The sequence below is a fragment of the Eutrigla gurnardus genome (assembly GCF_963514095.1).
Source record: "Eutrigla gurnardus genome assembly, chromosome: 15".
Lineage (NCBI taxonomy): Eukaryota > Metazoa > Chordata > Actinopteri > Perciformes > Triglidae > Eutrigla > Eutrigla gurnardus.
The window spans coordinates 12,447,390-12,469,044 of record NC_139938.1 but is presented as its reverse complement, the minus strand read 5'-3'; positions in this window follow the sequence as shown (position 1 = coordinate 12,469,044).

The window sequence follows — 21,655 nt, the reverse complement described above, 5'->3', positions numbered from 1 at the left end:
AACCCATTATGTCGAACAGGAGGCTGAAACAAGCCTGGCAGATGAGGACAATGAAAATTCATTTGGACTGTACACAGTATACACAGATTCTGATGGTAATGATGGCTTTGTGGTTGACATGAACATTGAAGATCTGATCTGGAAGTGGCAGTAATCCTACAGAGGCACAAGGGGGTGATTGAGGAAGGCCCCAGCACCATCCGTGAGTTTAAGGCTTCGATCAAGATGAGGCCAGTGCCATATGCTCTAAAAGAGGCTGTGGAAAAGGAACTGGACAGACTAGAGACTATGGGAATCATATCAAAAACAGACATACATTCCATGCCAACTCAGCCACCCATGTACATGACACCTCTCAGATTTTGCTGAAAAGCGGTGAAAATATGCCTTATGTTACCAAACGAGAGAATCTGAAGTTTCAGGTCAATATCTCAAACGGTTTGCCCGTGGCGTCCATTTGAATTTCAAGTGCCACACCCCAAAGAGTCACCTCTGCCCGAAAGGGTTTTTGGACCCCCATAAAACCCCCACCAGTGGTACCATACCCTTCAAATTCATTTTGGCAAGAGCAAAGTTCCCACATATAACAAATAATCATGTTTAGAATAAATATGATCATTAATCGTGGTGCTAGGGGCACACAAAAAATAACAAAACTTCAGATTCTCTCGTTTGGTAATATAAGGCATATTTTCACCGCTTTTCAGCAAAATCTGAGAGGTGTCATATACATGGTATCCCGATATGGGCTGTTTTCACATGGAATGACCCAAAAGTGAATGGGCTGCACCTATAGTGACTGTGCCGAAGGCTGACAAATCAATACGGATTTGTGGAAATTACAAAGTGAACATAAATCAGTGTGTGGAAGAGGAAACTTACCCATTGACCAATTCTGAAGATCTTTTTGCAACGCTGGCAAGCTGTTCACTAAATTTGAATTATCACATGCCTATCAGCAGTTGGAGTTGGATAAGGACTCAGAAAAATACCTCACAGTTAACACACACCGGGGACTCTACACCTACCACTTTTTGCCATATGGAGTCTCAAGTGCCCCGTCCATCTTCCAGGCGGTGATGGATCAAATCCTACAGGGAATAGAACATGTAACCTGTTTCCTGGATGACATCTTAATCACAGCTGGTTCAAGAGAGGAGCGTCTGGGTGAATTGGAGGAAGTGTTGAGTCGTCTGGAAAAGTATAATGTGAAGGTCATCCCGTACATTAACCGAAGTAGAAAGCAAATATGCTCAAATAGAGAAGGAAGCCCTGTCTATTATTTTTTGGAGTGAAGAAATTTCACAAGTATCTCTATGGGAGAAAGTTTACTCTCATCACCGACCACAAACACCTCTTGGCTATCCTTGGTCCGAAGTCAGCCATTCCCACACTAGCCGCTTTGAGAATGCAGCGGTGGGCGCACATATTGATGGCTTATAACTATGAAATAGAGTATCGCCAGTCTGCAGATCATGCAAATGCAGACGCACTCTCAAGGTTGCCAAGCAAAGTCGGAGATAGCACTGCAGAGGAAGGAAAAATCTTCTATCTCTCTATGTTGACTCACAGTCAGAGCGCCACCTACTGGCGACAGGAAATGTCACTGATTTTGTGACTTTTTCCACGTAAAAGCCACACCTGATTATTTTCGGACTAATTCCTCTCATTTCAGCCTGCAGAGAGGACACAGGGGGAGGAGGAGGGGTCACACTAGGGGAAGGAGGAGAGATGTCAGGAAGTCATGTACATGTGTGTGAGCTCTGTGACTGCATGTAGTTTCACTTTGGATCACACCAGATCAACAGTCATGAAACTTTGAAATCATTTCTTTTTAAATTCCTCTCATATCAGCCTGTAGAGAGGACACAGGGGGAGGAGGACACATTCAGAATAAATAACAAACGCATTCTGGCAATAGAAATACAGAATTACTTATTTTATTCATGTTCCAGCTGTGATCAGAGGAAAGGACGTCTCATTTGTTTCCACGCATGGGAAAGAGCAAAAAGTGGATGCAGTTTAAGAGACTTTGAATGCAGCCCATGTGTTGTTGTAGCCCGTTTATCCCCACGTTGGATATTCAGACATTGCTGTTTGCCAAAGTGTCTTTTTTTAAATCGCCACTAGAGGTCACCAGAGAGAGGAATCCTCTACAGAGACCTTAAAAGGGCAGTTTATTTCACACGTACCTCCTCTCTTCCCGTGAAACCTTCCTCCTCTCTGTCTTCCTCTCTGCCAAGGTGATGCGCAGCTCCTCGGCTAAAGTTGTGGTCTTATTCTCCGCCGAGGGCGAGATGACACCTTTCCTGAGGGACTACATGACGCAGAACATCACAGGGATCCAGTGGGTGGCAAACGAGGCCTGGGTCACAGCGTTGGTCTTCATGTGGAGCGAGTTCTACCCTTACCTGGGGGCACCATCGGGTTCGGCATCAGGAAAGCTCAGATCTCCAGACTCGGCGGCTACCTGCAGACCATCAACCCTCAGGCGTATCCCGGTGACGTGCTGGTGCAGGAGCTGTGCTCCCGGGTCCCAGCCTGGTCTCTATCAGCCTGGGACCCGGTGGAAGGACCCCCAAGGCCTATAGAGACCCGATGGAGGGACACCCAAGGCCTATAGAGACCCGATGGAGGGACACCCAAGACCTATAGAGACCCAGTGGAGGGACCCCCAAGACCTATAGAGACCCAGTGGAGGGACCCCCAAGGCCTATAGAGACCCGGTGGAGGGACCCCCGAGGCTGATAGAGACCCAGTGGACGGACCACCAAGACTTACAGAGACTCAGTGGAGGGACCCGCAAGGCCTATAGAGACCTGGTGAAGGGATCCCCAAGGCCTATAGAGACCCGGTGGAGGGACCCCCAAGGCCTATAGAGACCTGGTGGAGGGACCCCCAAGGCCTATAGAGACCCAGGGGAGGGACCCCCAAGGCCTATAGAGACCCGGTGGAGGGACCCCCAAGGCCTATAGAAACCTGGTGGAGGGACCCCCAGGGCCTATAGAGACCCGGTGGAGGGCTCCAGCCTCGCCTTCTGGTGCATCCTGGGAAACATCGGCCTGCAGGCGTGCCTGTGCTTTGTGCTGGCGTTTCTAGCCCGGAAGTTGCCGGGCAACTTCAACGAGGCCAAGTTCATCACCTTCAGCATGCTGATCTACTGCACTGTGTGGCTCGCCTTCGTCCCGGCGTACGTCAGCTCGCCGGGGAAGTACGCCGACGCCGTGGAGTCCTTCGCCATCCTGGCCTCCGGCCTGCTGTTCTGCCTGTTTTCTCCCAAATGTTACATTATTCTCCTGAAGCCAGAGAAGAATACAAAACAGCATCTGATGGGGAAAGAAAAGAAGTAACGTGCTGGAAGTTAGAGATTTATATTCAATCAGTCATTTAGATATAATTTATTTCATGTTTTTATTTTATTGCAACTGTTGTACAAGAATATATGGTAGGAATAATTGCAAAGAACATGACGGTAATGTATATTTTGAAGAAATAAAGATATTCAGTGGTGACTTTGGAGTTTGGCTGAGCTTTAGTTACAATTGTAAACACTAGGAAACCAATACTAATCAATTAAATTGATTTAACTGTTTTTGAGAATGTTGAAAGATTAAATAAAAAATTCTGTTTGATGATTTGATGCTGCTGTTTAAATGTTTGGAGATAAACACTGATTTCCATAATTAAATAAACGGGTGTTTAGATGATGATCTGTGGATGGAAGTATGGAGTATGTTGGAGATATCAAGCAGCTGATGAAGGATTTAGAGAAATCAAAATAAATAAAACATCAAGAGTTTCCTGCTGCTGAGCTCCTGTCACCTTTTGAAGCACATCATTAGTATTTAAGGTCATGAGTTGTTAATTGAATATAATATTGAATATATAGAGAGCATTTGTCACTAAAATGGAAAACAAAACTAAACAAGATTTCTTTAGATGTGAGAGACTATTAGAAACATGAATAAAGATCAATATAACGAAGAGAAGGGGGCTTTTAGATAGATGGACAAACTTTGTTGGATGGGTTTTTAAGTCCCGCCCACAGAGAAGCAGCTCATCCATTCACAGCCTTGCAGGAAGTGACTTATACCAGGAAGTAAAAATTCAAATTTCATAGAGGCCCACATGCTTGACAGGTGAAGTTCACTATATTTAACTTACAACAGTGTGTAATAAAAAGTTAAAGTGAAGTGGCAGAGATAGAAGGTTTGATCTGGTCTTCAGGTCTCTGGTGGACCTGGAGGGGGGACAGAGTTAAGTACCTGGACCTTTAGTTTGTGGCTACAAACATTTAGAGCTGGTCGTTAATTGGAGTTAATCTATTTTCTATGGATTTAAATGGTCTGTCTTTGATTGAAATGACGCTGTGACTTACTAAACTGCCAGAATGTAGCTTAAAGTTCATATTAATATTATTAAGTATTAAGAGTTTTAGTGAATGGTGTTGGTGGTTTTTGCTGGACCAGGATGTGGGCCTTGTAGCTTCAGTGTCATTTAGGGGTCCATGTTTGTTTTACACTTATTTTATCAGACTTACTTTGTTATTATGATAAAGATGATTAACCTTTCTATTTAGAAAATGCATATAACGTGCTGTTTTAGACCTGAGGAGGATTTCTACTCTACTCTATGTATTAATTTAATTTATTTATTATAGCTTCATGGCCACCATGTTGATTCCATGCTACATTCCCACAGCTAGGGTTAACACATTCTACCGAGAAATACAAGTTTTATTTTGTTAAATCATAATTCTGGTTTTATAGGTAACATTAAAATGGAAGGTGACTGATTGGCCACCAGATCTTCACAAGGTAAGTGTCCTGTTTATATTTTGTTTAGTTTGTTCTTGATTGGCTGCCGAGCCTTCCTACTTATTGCATTATTTATTTATTGTATTATGTATAATCTTATCCATCGATCTATCGATCACCATCATGGCCGCCGTGCCATACTGTTTATTTTAATGTTTGGTTTGCCCCGTAGCGGCCTTCTACGCGTCTCTCTGGCTGACTTATTACTACGCGGAAGCATAACCGAGCCTTAAAGGAGTCATCACCTGGTTTTATACGTATCCAGCCCCCCTTGGATCGCTTTGGATCAATTCGTAAAACTTATTAGAAAAAAAAAAAAAAATTTTAATCAAACATTGAGCTTGTTCTGACCCTTTTTCGTACCGCGATTTTATCACGCGAGATTACGCGCGAGGTTTTGACTGGTCCGGATGTGCATTGTATAATATGTAATGAGGCGCGCGTTGATTCGCCGCAGGAAGGACAGAGCCGGGGGGGCTTGCCTGCATGCAGACTCCAAAACATAATGGCGGCGCTTCGGCGATTTCAGGTAGCGGACGGGGCGGGGTTGGGTGGTGAAAGAGGGGTGGGCTTATGCAAGTAGCCGCCACGGTGACGTCACCGAAGGCGCAGAATCAAAATCTCGTGCTTTAGGAATGCACACCCTTGTGTGCTATTCCTGTTCGGAAAAAGAGCAGAAGCGAAAAAACGGCGCCACTTTCAAACTCCAGCCTTTCAGGCAAGTTTCAACTGAGGTCAAACACAGATATGCATGTTTTAACAAGAGAAATTGCGATTTCCAGGTGATGACTCCTTTAAGTAAGTCCGTGATCGAAGTTTTTTTTTTTTCCGCGATCGAAGTTGCACCTTCGGTCCGTCTAGTGAGCTGCGTTGCTAACAAAGCTGCGTTCACGGTCGTCTGAGGGAATTGGAGCAGCAGAAACGGTCGCGTTGGAGATTCGAGCCGGACACACGAACGTCACCGCTGCAGATTTTATGATGTGACACGTGAAGCTAGAGACGTTGACGCGTCCAGAACACACAGAATACGGAGGAACGACAGGCTGAAGAGTTTATCACCGTTTATCAGTCTAAAGCTAAATCCACCACAGCAGCTGCAGCTAGCGTTAGCACAGCAGCTGTAGCTAGCATTAGCACGCCTGCAGCCAGCGTCTAAACAATCTAACTTCATCCCTTAGTACGTTATAATAATAATGAATTTAGTTATATAGCACCTTTTTAAAAACAGCAGTTTACAAAGTGCTTTTCACGGCAGAATATAAATATGGGCAGATAAACACGTACAACAAATGCATTAGAAGAGATAAAGGTAAAAAAAGACAATAAAATATAAAAAAAATTTTAAATAATTTTTTAGTTTCTCTCCAAAGTTGAACATCACACAAACACTTTAGAACATTATAAAACTGAATTTCAAATCAATAAAATAACTAAATCCAATCTAAAATCTTGATTCTGACCAGTCAGGCTGTTTAGTTTTGATATAACTATTGAATATATAATATATTGAACTATTGTAATAATAACAAAAAAATAACTTTTTGTTTCCAGGAAAAACATGGCCGCCGGGCCAGTTTCTTTCCAACATGGCCGCCGTGCCAGACTGTTCTATCCTAGTTTTGGTGTAATAACTTTTTATTTCCAGGGAAAAGGTGAATGGTCTTTCATTTTAATATCCAACATGGCCGCTGTGCCAGTTTCTTTCCAACATGGCCGCCGTGCCATTTCAACATGCAGCCGAGTCTGCCTATGTATCGCATTGATTGTGCCGTATGTGTATATTTATCATAAATCAAGTTATATCATCACATACACATCATAAACAATACATTTGTAGAATGTTTTAGTTAAATGGCTCAAGAATCCAAGCAACAGTAAATACTGTAGCTAGATGCATGTAGATTAAAAGTAGAGTAGTTATTGGTTTTTAGAAAAACATTCTTTTAAATTTATTTCAAGGTAAAGTGTTCCTTTTTACTCGTGCAGATATGACTGTTAGTTTTAGTTTGAATATGTAGTTTCTCTCTGACGTTCAATATCTCACACTGTAGAACATTTATCAAGCTGAATTTCAAGTAAATAAAATGGCCATACATAATTTAACAAAAATCTTAATTCTCACCAGTCAGAATTTGAGGACGAATAAAGTCTAGGTACAAAATAAAAAACTACCTCACTGTATATTTTCCTTTTTGTGAAGATTCAAACTGATTTAAATATTTGTGTAAGAAACCCATAAATAGACAATAAAACATTCTGGATATATATCGTCAGTTCACACTAGAAGATAAAGGTCTGTTGTTGTCTGGGGATCACACTGGTGGTCCTAGAGGGACCAGCAGGATCTGCTGGGGGGTCTGGGACTGTGAAGGCCTGCATGGTCTGGTCTAGAGTTGGACTCTCTTCAGACTGTAGAGACCGGTGCTGCTGCCCGACTGTGTGAACATGATTTCCATACAGTTCAACAGTGAAACGCTGCTCTGCTTCTCATAGGACTCCGAACATCCACATCATCTCCACGCCGGTGAGCTCCTCAGACCGCCTTCTCCACGCCGTCCTCGTCTTCTGAGCCCCCGTCTGCATCTGTTGGGGGGCGTCGTCTTCAGTAACGATGACTCGACTTCTCAGAGTGGATTTCTTTCCTTCTGGTTGTCTGACGTTGCAGCGCTGCAGGAACACAAACATCAGCAGGTGAACTGCTGCTGGCTGCTTCTCCTCCTGCTCTCCTGCGAGAGGCCAGCCCAACTCCACGAGGCTGGACCTCTATTCCAGCCACACGATTGGTTCATCACGGTGCTGCTCTCATTGTCATTGGCTGATCGGGTTGTCTGTCAGAACATGCAAGGAATGAGTTCAATCAACTTTCTATCGACCGCATCTCACATTTCTAATTGAGGAAAAAGTTATATCGTGATGATTTATCACAACCGGTTGATCGCCCGACCCTACATTAAAATATTAGCCTGCACAAATGTATAGATTATGTAGGTATTTATCTTCTAATATCAGCTTTTGTCAGTATTGGTGTAATAACTTTTCATTTCCAGGTAAATCTACGTAAGGTAAGTGCACTTTTATCTTAATAGTTTGTTATTTTGGCAGCCGTGTCTGCCTATGTATCGCATTGTTGATTGAACAAATGTATCTCTGTATATTTATATCCAATTAGATCACAAACACAATAATAAATACATTTGTGCATTTTTTTAAACCCTAAATAGCTCAAGAATTAAAGCAACAATAGTGTAGATACATTTAGTTTACAAAAAAACGATTTAAAAATGTTTAAATGAGTAGTTAGGTGAAGATTAAAGACACTAAATTTATAATAGAATATAGATCTCAAATGTAATGACGATCTAATGGGGCTGCCGTGCCTCTTTAAATCTACAAACCTTCTGTTATATCAATGTTGCAATAACTTTTTATTTTCAGATAAATCTACATAAGGTAAGTGAACTTTTATGTTAATAGTTTTTTTTTTTGGCAGCCGTGTCTGCCTGTTGTTTGATCAAATACTGCTTTCATGGCCTCTATGCCATGTGTATATTGATCTAAAAATCAACTTATATCATCACATACACCATCATAATAGTAAATATAAATAGTAAATACCATAAATAGATACATTATCACATTTTTGTGCATTTTTTTTAAAGTAAATGGTTGAAGCAACAATCCTGTAGATACATTTAGTTTACATAACATTATTGAAACAAACACAATCAGAATCAGTTTAAATGAGTAAGTTATGTGATTTAGGGAAACATTTAAAGACATATGTAATGATCAGAATATAGGTGATATCAGATGACAGGAGCATAAATGAATAAATCTATCTATCTATCCGTAACTCGAACATCTCCATCAAGGTAAGTGTCGTAATTTAATCGTTTGTTATTTTGGCGGCCGTGTCTGCCTATTTATTTTAATGCATTTACACAACTCCAGAATTCAAACAATAATAGATACTGTAGATACATTTATTTACAAAAATTAAATGTATCTACAATTAATATTTAGAATAGAACTGATATCGGTATGGTGGTGATAGATGACTTTAAAAATTCTATCGGTCCGTCACACAAACATCTCCGTCGTGATCTACAAAAGGTAGGTGTCGTTTTTTTATTGGCCACCGTGCCATGACTCTCCTTCCAACATGGCCGCCGCGCCATTCATAGCTTTCCAACATGGCCGCCGTGCCAATTTACAGCTTTCCAACATGGCCGCCGTGCCACTTTACAGCTTTCCAACATGGCCGCCATGCCACTTTACAGCTTTCCAACATGGCCGCCGTGCCACTTTACAGCTTTCCAACATGGCCGCCGCGCCAATTACAGATTTCTAACATGGCCGCCGTGCCATATTTGGGTCTCTCAAAGTTATAGAATCTATAAATAATAAACACTCAAATTAATCATAATAATAATATATTTGATTAATTATTTAAAATGAATAGCTCCAGAATTGAATCAACATAAATGCTGAATTCAGAGAAATTAAACGGATAGATTTAATTTACAAAGAATAATTGAAACAATGAACATGGTCAGAATTTTTTTTTTTGATTTTAATATTTGATGAATATATTTTTTTATTTAATAAAATTAAACAACGATCAGTGTATTTTTATCTCATAATAATAATAAATTATTAATATTTAACATAATAAATACATTTGGTGATGGTCGGCAATAAAACTTTAGTGTTTAATCATCGCGACATAACTTTTTCTGATTAGAAATGTGAGATGCGGTCGATAGAACGTTGATTGAACTCATTCCTTGCATGTTCTGACAGACAACCCGATCAGCCAATGACAATGAGGCCAGCACCGTGATGAACCAATGTTGTGGCTGGAATAGAGGTCCAGCCTCGTGGAGTTGGGCTGGCCTCTCGCAGCAGAGCAGGAGGAGAAGCAGCCAGCAGCAGCTCACTTGCTGATGTTTGTGTTCCTGCAGCGCTGCAACGTCGGACAACCAGAAGGAAAGAAATCCACTCTGAGAACGCTGAGTCATTGTTACTGAAGACGACGCCCCCAACGGATGCAGACGGGGGCTCAGAAGACGAGGATGGCGCGGAGAAGGCGGTCCGAGGAGCTCACTGGCGCGGAGATGATGTGGTTGTTCAGAGTCCTACGAGAAGCAGAGCAGCATTTCACTGTTGAACTGTGTGGAAATCATGTTCACACAGTCGGGCAGCAGCACCGGTCTCTACAGTCTGAAGAGAGTCCAACTCTAGACCAGCACCATGCAAGACTTCACAGTCCCAGACCCCCAGCAGGTCCTGCTGGTATCTCTAGGACCACCAGTCTGATCCCTGGACAACAGACCTTTGTCCTCGTTCTGCAGAAATAATAATTAACATAATCAGAATTAATATCAATGAGTATTTATGCCATGAAGCGAGACGATACGTAATGATCAGAATATATTCATACATTTAATACACACATTAATTTTTTTATTAATTTCTCAGGTACAAAACTCCAGAATTCAAGCACTTTGTCTCAATTATTTGTAAAATAAATGTACCTATGAACATAATCAGACAGTTCGGATTTAGAGAGAGATTAACAAATGCATAATTAGAATATAGGTGACATCAGTATGACAGTGATGACAGGATTAATTACAAATTCTATAGATCCTTCTCCACACAAATCAACAATCAGAATGAATGTCGATATGCATGCCATGAGTCAATAAATACATAATTATCAGAATATAGCTTATATTAGTATGACAGTGATGGATGACTTTAAAAATTATGTCGATCCATCACTCCACCATTTACAAAAAATTATTTAAATAATGAACAGAATCATAATGCTTCAAACAAGTAGTTAATTAGGGAAAAATTAAAGAAAACAAATACGTAATGATCAGAATATAGGTGATATCAGTATGACAGGAGCATAAATTAATAATTCGATCGATCAATAACTCAAACATCTCCAACGAGATCTATAAGGTAAGTGTCGTATTTATTTTAATAGTTAGTTTTTTTTGGCAGCCGTGTCTGCCTTTTTATCTCAGTATTGGTGTAATAACTTTTGATTTCCAGGTAAATCTACGTAAGGTAAGTGTACTTTTATTTTAATAGTTTGTTATTTTTGGCAGCCGTGTCTGCCCTTTTATCTCAGTATTGGTGTAATAACTTTTGATTTCCAGGTAAATCTACGTAAGGTAAGTGTACTTTTATTTTAATAGTTTGTTATTTTGGCAGCCGTGTCTGCCTATTTATCGCATTGATTGTGCTGTATATGTATATTTTTCTCAAATAATATATATCACGTACACCATTCATTAGTGAATTTCTACATAGATCCACAATTCAAGCAACAATAAATACTGTAGATGTATAAATTTGATCTATTTATATATTCTAAATCTAAATATTAAAAATAATTTAATTTAATACAAACACATTAAAATAAATGAAATAAATCTAAATATTATATTAATTACATTGTATTATTATAGAAAAAACACAATGCACAAATCATAAATACATAATGTAGAAAGAATAAAGGTGATCGATGAATTAAGTCGACATGGTTTACTTACAAGAATAAAACTTATGTAGTTATACCTTAATATGTTTGGTCTTAAAGATTAAATAATTATATATGGTAGTTCATTCACTAGTCAGTGTTTTATACAGTTTATACAAAGTTAAAGATACAAGCCCATAACATTGAAAGTATTTCCTGTTTTTTTTCTCGTTTTTCCGGTGTTGGCTAATGCTAGTAAAAATGCTAAACCAACCAAAACGGTTATCGTAGTAAACGATCATCAATCACAACGTATCTCACGAGCCAATTAATCGCATTAACATGTAAATGAAGTTTGTTATCCTTCACTTATAGTTTTGCCGTCTATTAGGTGTGAAGTTAGATTGTTTAGACGCTGGCTGCAGGTGTGCCAATGCTACAGCTGCTGTGCTAACGCTAGCTGCAGCTGCTGTGGTGGATTCAGCTTTCAGACTGATAAACGGTGATAAACTCTTCAGCTTGTCGTTCCTCCATATTCAGTGTGTTCTGGACGTTTCACATCACAAACTCTGCAGCGGTGAAGTCCGTGTGTGCGGCTCGAGTCTCCAGCGCGACTGTTCTTGCTGCTCTGATTCCTTCAGACAACCGTGAACGCAGCTTCGTTAGCAACGCAGCTTGGTGACGTAGTTCACTAGAACTGGTGGTGCAACTACAATCACTGACTTACTGACTGGACAAACCAAAAAAATAGCTTTCTTTCATGACTGTCGTGCCGGACTGTTCTGTCTGTGTAGTAACTTTTTATTTCCAGGTAGCTCTACAAAGGTAAGTGTCCTTTTTATTTTAAGTTTGTTTTTTTGGCCTATTTATCACATTGCTGATTTGTCTTTGTGACCGCCATGCCACATGTGTATCTTTATCTCAAATCAAGTAATATCATCATACACCATGATAAACAATGCAACATTTGATTAATGTCTAAGTTGCAGAATTCAAGCAACAATAAATACTGCAGGTTCATAAATGAAGTTTACAGATAAGTTTTGAAACAATGAACAGAATCAGAATAAGTTTCAATGAGTCCTTGTTTTTTTGTTTTTTTCTATTTATTTTATTTTATTGTTGCGTTGGATATTTAGCTCATATTCAAATGACTATTTCATAAAGATATTGGAGCTATACATAAATTATACTGTAAATTATACGAGATAATGTAATTAAGGGGCAGGACGAGATATGCTGTGCTTCCTCATGTCCCTCCTCGAACTTGAAAGATTTTAGTGCTTTATTTGTGTTTTTTCATATTTGTATGATGTATGTCATGTAAATATTGTAATTAATATCGAGGAAAAGAAACATTTGAAAATCAAAACAAATACATGGTCAGAAGAGAAGTGATATCAGTATGGCAATTATATAGATCCGGTTTATATCTTGTGCTTTTACTACCAGCTTGTGTCAGTATTGGTGCAATAATTTTTTTTTTTCCAGGTGTATATATACATAACATGTTAATTTTAGTTTTCTTCATTGGCCGCCGAGCCTTCTTATTTATCAGATTATTTAAAAAAAACAAAGTTTTAATGTTGCATAGTAGTCGATCGAATGATGAAGATTCTTAGGTACCGATTTATAGACTGTAACTTAATAGAGGGTTCAAATAAATTTGGTAGAAATATTTTTCAATGCATCAAATGACACCATATGCCCAGTATATAATAATAATAATAATAAAAATACATGCCGATTTATTGTTGACACCCGTTTAAGTTATGTATATCAAGTGGAAAAGTTAAAGCTTAATATCGGCTTGTGTCAATATTGTTGCAATCATTTTTTTTTTTCAGGTAGAATTACACACGGTGGGTATCCTTTTTATTTGAATTGTCTATCAATGAATCAATACAGCTCAATCATGGCTGTGGTCATCTTTCAATTTAAATAGTTTTATTGTCACATATATATAATCATACTCAGTGAGAATTCTTAGGTGCTAATGTCCAGAATGCAACCCAACAATAAACCGATAAATACATTTGTTTTACAAAAATTGACAATGACAATGAACCATTTTATCAGAATGCTTTTCAGTGAGTAGTTTGTTTCGCTTTAACTTTTTGTTTGTTTCAGATCTACCAAAGGTATGTATAATTTTAAGTCTGTTTTTTTTGTGTCTGCTTACTTTATTTCCTTCTATCTCTCATCATCTCTTATCCATCATTTAAATCTCTCTTTCATTATCCGTCTACATTCTTTGTCAATCATGCCATGTCTAATTCAAAGCAAATTAAGTATTGTCACATTCATGGTCTAAAACTGTGAAAGCCACTGACACTTTTAAATCCAAATTCTTAATTATAACTGACTTGTTGGAAATTAGTCAAATAAATATTATGTCAACAGTAGTTGTTAAGAGCAGATAAAATCATTTGCTGGAGAAGAGAGAGAGAGAGACTGGATTTTAGTTGCTGCTTGTTGAGTCTCAAACTCCGCTCAGCCAATTGTGAATTCTGGGTTCAAAATACAGCTGGACGGATCATTTCAGAGTCTGGAGATCCCACATGGGTGTCAATGAATAAGGCTTCTCTCTCTGGTCACCAAAGGAAGTAGGGGAGAGGGAAACTTTTGCCAGACCCCTGTGCAGGAGGTGGCTCAGATGTCTGACAAAAATGTTTCTACAACATAATCCCATATCTTGATGATCTGGACCCAGTTCGATCCTCATCTATGAATGATTTCATACGTGCAAACCTTGAGTTCCTACAACGGACAGCATCGCCGCCAGGACTCGGCGTGCTAAACCAATCATCTTTTCCACACTCTTGCATGATAGGTTTAGACGGTTTGAAATTATAGGTGGATCCTTGATCTTGAGGGTAAGTTAAACAAAGAATTCTAAACAAAGGTCGTCATGGAGAATTTACTCAGTCTCTCTTCCAGAAAGACCCTTTCATTTCGATTCACAAGATGCTTCCATTCCTTTGAAACCAAGTTCAGAGGAATTCACTTTTAACCTAGCAGGTAAGTTGTTCTCCTAACAAACTAACTTTGTCAAGCGGTAAGTAACGAGGTAAGTTAAAGGGTTGGGATCTGTGATGATGATAAAGGTGTTGCTACACAGATGGCCCTGACATTTTTCAGTTATGAACCATTTCAGAATTCCAGTTTATCTGAATCCACTGCAGGACAAACCTGCTTGCGTGGTTTGGAGCATCACATCCAGGACTCGGCGTGCAAGACCAATCATCCTTTTCCACACTCATGCAGGATAGGTTTAGATGGTTTGAAACTACAGGTGGACCCTTGATCTTGAGGGTAAGTTAAACAAAGTACATCCTGGAAGAATTGACTCATCACAGTCTCTGTTCCAGAAAATACCCTTTCATTTTGAATCTCAAGATGCTTCCATTCCTTTGAAACCAAGTTCAGAGGAATTCACTTTTAACCTAGCAGGTAAGTTGTTCTCCTAACAAACTAATGACTTTGTCAAGCGGTAAGTAACAAGGTAAGTTAAAGGGTTGGGATCTGGGATGATGATAAAGGTGTTGCTACACAGATGGCCCTGACATTTTTCAGTTATGGACCATTTCAGAATTCCAGTTTATCTGAATCCACTGCAGGACAAACCTGCTTGCGTGGTTTGGAGCATCACATCCAGGACTCGGCGTGCAAGACCAATCATCCTTCCCCACACTCATGCAGGATAGTTTTAGATGGTTTGAAACTACAGGTGGACCCTTGATCTTGAGGGTAAGTTAAACAAAGTACATCCTGGAATAATTGACTCATCACAGTCTCTGTTCCAGAAATACCCTTTCATTTTGAATCTCAAGATGCTTCCATTCCTTTAAAACCAAGTTAAGAGGAATTAACTTTTAACCTAGCAGGTAAGTTGTTCTCCTAACAAACTAATGACTTTGCCGCTGACGGGGTCATCTCTGCACGTCTCAATGTGCTGGCTTTTTTCCCCAGGAAACCATGTCTTCCTACAGCAATCCTGGAGGCCTTTTGGATAGACCATCGGGTTTCTGTTGTGCAAACAGTTTCTTTTGTCATTTGTCAGACATTCGAGCCACCTTCTGCACAGGGCTCAGGCAAAACTCTTCCCTGCCCCTACTTCCTTTGGGATGACCAGAGAGGAGCCTCATCTCTTGACACCCACCTGGGAACTCCAGACTCCAATGGGATTGGTCGAACTATACTTTGAATCCAGAAATTGCAATAGGCTGAGCTGACTCTGAGTCTCAACAAATAGCAACTCAGACTCTGGACACTCTCTCTCTTTTCTCCTGGGCTTTGACTGGAGGGGCAACTGAACCAAGCCAAGAAATCTGGCAGTTGAAGCCTGCTTCAGGCCTCCCAAGCACATTCTGGCCTTCTCTAAAGTCTACACGTACAATGTGTCCTCTCACAATGTAATGATTAAAATAATGACCTTGTTTCTGTTCTGTTTTCTGCATCCACCTTATACTGCACTGTGTGAATTTAACTTTTTTCCCCTTTATCATCTCACAACAACTCACAAAACTTTCATTTTTAAGGGTGAGTAAGTGTGGGTACTTTTTTTCGTGGTGTGTGGTTTGCGTAAGGCACGCTTCTATTTCCAAGTCTCCTGTGTCATGTTACATTTTCTAAAGCCTGAGGTGCAGAAGTCCAGTTCTCCCTCATTTGCAACATTTAAATTACAATAGACTGTAAGAGGCTTATGAAATTTGACAACACTGCCTTCCCTAATTAAATAGTATGAACAAGAATAAAAAAATATTCGGCATGATCCTTGTTCAATAAATACATACAGGCTACTAGGAATACAATTGGTAATATTTTATTGCTGATTTTGGTCAATTGTCACTAAAATGATCCACAGACATAAATAATTGCTCTGGGTGGGACAGTGAAGGCATACAATATGGTGTATTTTTATTTTGTGAGTGTTAACATCATGTATCCTTAAAAAAAAAAATGAAGTGCCAAAGTTCTTAACATGCTGAAAACATTCGAACATTTTTTAAAATAACCTCCAAAATCGAGTAGGCGGATATTTACATATCAATCTCCAAGTCATTTTACTCCTACATGAGATGATTAAATGACTTTCGCCTTAACTTGGCTGGATGGAACAAATTACTCTCCCTCATTGGATGGATCATAACCCTAAAAATTAATATTCTGCCAAAATGTAATTCTCTTTCAAATAACTCCAGTTACGCCTTCATAAGAGTGATTCATTAATTAAGCCGCTTCATTATATTGGAAACAGAAAAAACTCAAACTATGCCCTCTTCAGTACGGCTATCCAATAAGGCTGCAAAGTTGATTTTATTTAATATCTGCTCAGTTACAATATGTAAGATATTTGACATAATCTACAAAAGGGACATAAATCTAAGTTCATGCGAGATATTTTCCAGTCATGCCTTCTTAATGTTTCTCTGAGGCTGCATTAAAATGATGTAACATTTGGGCACAAAGATGCATAGCAACAATCCAAAACTGGAGGCTAATATAGCGAATATTTCCACAGCCACGGTGAACTTCCCAGGAGAGCTGACGTACGCCGGGATAAAAGAGATCCACACGGCCCAGAAGATCAGCATGCTGAAAGTGATGAGCTCCACCTCGTTGAAGGTATCTGGCAGCTTGCGTCCAAGGAACACCAGGAATAGGCAGATGAAGGCCAGCAGACCGATGTAGCCCAGGACCAGATAAAATCCAGGAGGCCATGGCTCCTTACACTCCACAACAATCTATGTATGTCCAACAATACATGAATACAGATCAATCAATACGTATTGCACAATTTGCAACACGGCGTGAAATAACGCTTTGTTTGCTTCCTGTCTGTTGTTGCTATTAAAGCCCCAATGTGTAGGCAGGATTTAAACATTTCTTATTTTGGCATCACTTAGTGGTAGTACCAGTGTCATTCTCACTTTTCCAGTTGAGGCTTGGTAGTTTGGGTTCTTGAATGGGAAGGGAGGTGTTCCCAAAAGCCAACCAGCACAGAGACAAAGCTGAGGGCAAGAAGCAAAGTTGGGGTGGTATTTTAAAAGCACTCAAAAAAAAAATTTAATGGTCACAACCTGAGGTCAAATAAGTAGTGGTTCTATCGCCCTCCCCCCTGAGGAGCCGTAGTGTAGAGGATCAGGGTCCTCTGTTGAGAGGGACCAAACGGCTTCAGAGCCTTCGAACCAGGTACATGAGACCGGAAGGCCAAGAGAACTACAATGGTTTTAACGAGGAGGCAGGACACCACTTCGGGGTGGCTTACTAAAGACAAAAGAGCTTGCAGGTTGGTGTGAACGTGGTCACAGCTGTCCATGATTCGGTAGCCTAGTTTCACGGCAGGTAGAAGGCTTGAATAATGGTTAATTTCCTCCACTGCAAACACCATGGTCATCATCCAGCGGAAGGCTCTGTGGTCATAGCTGGAGCGAATTGAATAAATGCAGATTTCGTAATTCAGAAGAGACAGAAAAAACCTAATATCACATGAGCAGATCTTAATACAAAAAGAGCAATGAGGGGGAGGAAAAATGTTTACGTTATGCAAAGGGGAAAAGCCCTCCGATCACAACATCCCCTCCTGACTGCAGGGCCAGAGGCCCGCCGTCTGCCAGTCTCACACAGTGAGGTAAGCTAGAGCTGACCTGACCTAGACCACCTGGTCTCTTTCACCACCCCTCTCTCTAAATGTAGTTCTGCCCTTTCCGTCATGCCTGACAACGCTGGACAAAGGAGGCTGAATGAGGCTCAAAGAAGCAGCCAGGTTGGCGCCCTGACAGTGGTGTATTGCCACGTCAACACTGACCCCATGAAGAACAGAAGATGATGGTCCTCCAAATATTCTCTCAAAGACTAAAGAGCTCAACTATATAAAAACAGGGATGTTTGCTTTGTTCCGTGGGTCATATGACTCATCGATGGCTCGACCAATGAGATGCAGTGGTAGTTTTCACCTGAGCAGGCTGAAATTCAGTGTGGAAGTGTAAAGGCGTCTAATCCCTTTATTATAGAACTCAGAAGATGGCTTGGTAGTCTGCTGCCCCCTACTGGACATCATGTGGTAAAGGTAGTGTACATGTTAGAAGGTTGCATACATGCTTACGGCTGATTTACAGATCAGCGTTGTTTGTTTAGTCTGCAAAGTGCAGAATTACATTGCATAATTTGATGTCCTTGGTTAGGACACTGAACCCCAGATTACTGATGTGTGTGGGATTGAGTATGAGATCCTGATGGGAAGGTGGCACCTTGCACGGCAACAGGTGGAAGGTGGAGGGCAGTTATGGGGGCTTTTGTTGTTGTTTTTTGTGCTCTTCCTCTATCTTACGACCCGTTTTCTCCTCCCTTTCCCAATCTTGTGAATTACAGAGACGGTTTCATCTCAACAGGACGCTCAAGGCTGAAGATGTGGGATGTCTGAGGTGCAGCTGGCTTTCCCTGCTTTCCTTCACCACAGAGACAAATCAGCCCCCGCCCCCATTGTACAGCTATATGCACTATATTCCAAGCCATTAGATAATAGAATCAATAATTTGTTGGAAATCCATCAAATCAAATTTCATCATTCTAAAACAATAAGCTAATATTTAATCTTAACATCATTTAAAAAAAAAGTTTCCCCCATGTACAGATATATGCATTATTTTTCAAGCCATTTGATAATAGAAATAATAATAAAATAATTTGGGAATTACATGATTTTGTTCTTTTTGTTCTCCAACTGTTTTCATCATTCTGAAACATTAATGCCACAAATGAATGATGGATGTTCACCTACAATTACAGTCAATTACAAGTTCCATAACATCCATATGTAGGGTAGGAATTTAGTGTTATTAGTGGTGATCTTTAGAACCCCGTCTGTCAAACTGTTAAATCAGTTGTTAAATCTGTCAACTAATCAATGAATGTAAAAGGAAATGATTAAACTGATCCATATATTCATAATGGCTGATGGGTTATGCTTGTAGTGTTGTTCAGTTGTCACATGTTGCACGTTTTCATGCATTTCAGAAAAAGAATTCTGATAATAAACTGATATTTGAACTTTTCCTGGTTGTGAACTGACGTTTTCTGCACACTGTTAAATGTGAGGTGTTTCAGTTATGGACCATTTCAGACGGTGTTCATGCAATGTTTTTAGAAAAGACAAAGAAACCGATTTATATATATTTCTTTATTTATTCAGTCTTTGCTGGACTTTCAACCCAAATATTTGTAAAATAAGACATGACATTAGAATTCAGAAAATATTGAATGTAAAGGAAAACTTAAAATGTAAATCAAGGTGAAGACTGATGAAAACTTGGCAGTCGAACTTGTTTGTTGTAAATATTTGGAGTTTTTGAAAAATAAAAATACAATTTCCTGAAGGACTATAACAGTATTCTGATTCTGACTGAGTGCGTGCGTGCACATAAAATACCAAATGAAATATAAATGTAGTTTTTGTTAACAAAAGGTGGAGTGAGGTTTCCTGTCTTGCATGTGGGAGTTGGCATGTAAAGGCTCAGTCTGCTACTGCCACCCAGTGGACGTTTCATTCACACTCGGAACATAAGAGAGTGATTTGGATGATATAAGACTCTGGTTTGTTTAAATGGATGTGACTATGATGCTGAACCACCTCATCACAGCATGAATCCGGGTCCAGGCGGGGGGGAGGAAATCCCATGAGGGGATCCTCACACACCGAGCGGCCGTCCCTAACCCGCCGAGTTGAATCCCACCCGTTTACCTCTCAACGGTTTCACGCCCTCTTGAACGCTCCCTTCAAAGTTTCCCTTTAAGTACTCGTCGGTCTTGTGCCAGTATTTAGCCTTAGATGGAGTTTACCACCCACTTTGGGCATCATTACCAAACAACCTGACTCCGAGAAGACCGGACCCTAACCCTGCAGGGCCCAGGCCCCGAAACCTCCAGGTGCCCAGGCCCCTAACCCTCCAGGGCCCAGGCCCCTAACCCTCCAGGCCCCTTACCTTAACCCTCCAGGCCCCTCACCCTAACCCTCCATTTTTTTTGGCAGGTGACCAATCAGCTGTTCAGTCTTTGAAGTGTTGTGTATCACACTTTCCCAGAACCTAAGGCGTTGCCTCCACTCCCTTATTCAAACAATAATACTTGATACAAAAAAGTCCCACCCCCTTACCATAAACAGATAACAGGAGTTGTTCTGCTGAGGAATAGTGATACAAATCTATTGCAGACACTTGTTCTTCAGCTCCTCTTCCTTCACACGCCATACAAAGGACATTAACCTATTTCACAGGAGAAAACAGCGCCTTTTCAACATGGAGACTCCACGCTCAACTCCACTCTTACTGGCTTTGTTTGAGGGCGTGACAAACTAGCGACTTGGCAGATTTGATGCTAATGTATTACTTGGTGACATCACCATTTTACGGTAGAAAAGGCAAGATTTCAGTTCAGGAACAGAGTTTCTGTGAAGGAGAGTAACTCCCTTTGAACTTCAGGCTTTGAAACTGGAGACCTTTTAATGCACAAGAAACTATATAACACACACAAAAAAGGGAAGAAGCAGGAAAGCATAATAGGTCCTTTATGTTTTTGACTTGTTCTCTTCAGCTAAATATGATGAAATGTCATATTAAGGAACATATATTTAGTTTCGTATAATATTCCATAGCAGACATTCTGAGACATCATTTGAATCAGGTTTCATGATTATTTTGTCACACATTCTCAAGCAAAAACCGAGTTTATCCACCTTCTGTTGCTAGAGAGAGAGAGAGCTTGTTGCTACAGTCAACAAATGAATGATTTGATATCTTTGGGAAAAGCAAAATGCACGAGTAAAGATACTTTTTATCCTGACCTAATAAAATTACCTAATAAAAAATAACAGAGTAAGACATTGTGTAGTGATAAAGTATAGATTTCAGTCTGATCATGTTTGATGTTGCATATTCAGCACGGACCAAAGACCATGTGCAAATGAAACAAAGGGGAAAATACCAAATAATACAGGGAAAAAATGGGCCGCACCTTAAATTGGCTTTCTTTCTTTGGACAGGAGAAAAAAAAGTTGTTTTCAGAGATGTGAAATGTGAATGAACTGGGTTGAAGTAAAGGAAAATCAAAAAGGAGGGAGCTGAAAAAATAGGTCAATCCCTGAAGCCCCTGTGTCTCCTCTCTCACCATCACCCTCTCTGTCTGGCTAATCAAAGCCAGATGTATGTGCACGAGGCCTTCATTCAATCCCCCTCCCTCCGTCTCTCAACGTCTCTCTGTTTCTTTTTCTCTGTGTGGGTTTCCTCCTCAGGCTCAGTGGCTCTCTGTTCTCCCCCTATGTCTCCTCCTCCTCCTCTCTTGG